The following is a 2,303-nucleotide window of genomic DNA, read 5'->3' as shown; positions in this document are numbered from 1 at the left end:
CTGGGGGGGGTAAGATGTACGCAGTCCATACCTCTACCTCTGATGAAGTAGAAAGGCTGTTTCCGAAAGACCCCCGGCTCAAGTCACGAGATATCACACCAACACATAGTACAGCACAGCAGCAGATGACATAACATTGATACGGCACCCATAGGGAATATAAAACAGAGTAAAGCAGGAATGCAGGAATATCAAGCAGAGGAAAGCACACAGATTCGTAATAAACATGGAACACGGAACACGAAACACTGAATACAGAATCATAACAGGAATACACCCCCACCAATTAATTCCCTACACTAGCGCCCCGAACTGCAGTACTTTAGTTAGCACTGAAATTTACCAACAAAAGACCACTCTATGGTTGTATCAATACATGTTTTGATGTGAGAGATGTTGGTTTTAACATTTAGACATGAGTTTGTTTGGTTGCCTTGGAAAGTGACTGCATTGTGTTTATTTCCTTTCAGGGAATTGCCGATACTATGGCAGTATTACCAAAAGAAGGTCGTCCACTTCGTGGAGAGCACAATCTCTTAGGTAAAGCATTCCTAATTATGGCTTCTGTTGTCGGGTAGCTATTAGTCGCAACGGGTTTCATTATAAATGTCTAGTGTACCATGAGCTTTGACCTTTATGTGCTCTCAAAACTGGTGCAAGGTTCAGCAACAACTAGAAGTTTTGGCCAGGGTACTTGAACTTCTTGTCTTCTACTGCTCTTCAGGCAGCGAGGGACGTAAGGTGTGATTCTATACATGCACCTGTTTTTAAAGGGACGAAAAAAAGGCCACGAGAGACCAAAGGTGTGATTCTGTCCCCTCAAAATCTAAAAGAGAAAATATCCCTCTGCGTGACAAATACATGCAACTGAGTTTTGCACTTAGTGAACCTGACTTTATCCAAAAAGATTTGAGAAGTTGTGGACTGATATATGTTCTTTATGTTGCAGACAGCATGGAACAAGGGAAAGTAAAGAAATAATAATAGAAGGGAGAGTCCAATTTGATTTATTTCAAGTTTTGTTCATTATTGGCTATAGCTATAACCTATTTTAATTTTTGTACATAGAAATTTGCTTAGGAAAATAACGGATATCACTAAATCAGTTATTTTCTTGTTTCGCGGGCTGTGTAGATGGATTATAAGCTAAGTTCTTACTCACTAAATTCTGTCTCAACACATTTTCTTAAGGAGCAGGTTAGATTTTTCTCTTTTATCTATAGTTTCTTGTCTTATTCTCCTACATCTGCCTACAACCATATACATTTTGCGAGTATATTTATACATGATTTTGAGCATTGTTCTCTGCATATTGTTTTACCAAGGCTAATGATGCTTGACTCATAGTAGCAAGAACTTGGTCAGAGTTTAGCATGCCCTTTGAAGCCAAGTAGTTCTTGAAGTAGATAATATCAAATTTTGTTGGGGAAACAAAGTCCAAGGAGAATAGGTTCTGGTCACCACCACATTTTGGGCATCTATTGTGCAGTTGGGCAGCGTAAGAGTCATCCAGAGTTTAAGTCTTGTTTTTTATTTCCTGACTGGTTGTAGAGCCTTTGTCAGAAGCTGGTACACCTTGAATTTCCAATTGTGTGATTGTCTACATTAAAATTTATAAGTGTTAACTATGATTTCATGTGAGATAACTAGTCTAGCTAAAATTAAGCTAGCAAAAAAAGACTAGCATTTATTAGACAAAGCTACAAGATCAAGTCCCTATCTATTGAACCTTGAGAGAATGGAATCAAATGTGTTGTTTGGAGCAAGAATAATGAAGTGATTAAAAGTGAAGCCTTAAGCTTTTGTATGATATAATTACACAATTATACAAAATGGATCACAAGTTTTGTGCATCTTATCTAATACTTCAGAATTTATATCTTTCTTAACATGTTTTCAAGTACAAGTATATGGTAATCTCCCTATTTTCTTAACTTTTCAAGATTGTTTTGTCAACAGAGATAATCTGAAACTTATGTTTCTCTAATTCTTCTCTATCAACGTCGTGCTATCCTGCTATCTTGTGAGACATCACATTGGACAAGTAGGTAGAACTGAACAACAACACCAAAATGATAAAGTTGTTGCAATTAATTCTGGAGAAACTAGACTTCATAGAACATCAAAGACCACATTCTAAAGATTAGTTCTGCAGTTGAAATTTTAGGTAAGCAACATTACCCTTAAAAATGCCAATAGAGATCTGGCACGGCCATGTCAATAGCCAATTCATGATTTACACTCACCAATGAGTTCTCTTAATATTAATGGTGGGAAAGAAGTGGTTATCAGCAGTGACTGCC

The 2,303-nt window shown here is 37.2% G+C and overlaps 1 non-coding gene across 2 annotated transcripts; it reads left to right on the top strand.

Annotated features, from left to right (window-relative positions):
• The first annotated feature begins 444 nt into the window (after nt 1-444).
• LOC107848129 lies at nt 445-2,294 on the top strand. Of its 2 annotated transcripts, XR_007050705.1 has the most exons (4): nt 445-540; nt 661-803; nt 950-1,197; nt 1,326-2,294. It is a non-coding gene; the product is annotated as an uncharacterized LOC107848129 (transcript). The 2 variants fall into 2 exon arrangements; XR_007050704.1 differs by having other exon boundaries at nt 950-2,294.
• Nucleotides 2,295-2,303: the final 9 nt, after the last annotated feature.

This window comes from Capsicum annuum, unplaced genomic scaffold (genome assembly GCF_002878395.1).
Source record: "Capsicum annuum cultivar UCD-10X-F1 unplaced genomic scaffold, UCD10Xv1.1 ctg59728, whole genome shotgun sequence".
Lineage (NCBI taxonomy): Eukaryota > Viridiplantae > Streptophyta > Magnoliopsida > Solanales > Solanaceae > Capsicum > Capsicum annuum.
This window is presented reverse-complemented; position numbering and strand designations above follow the sequence as displayed.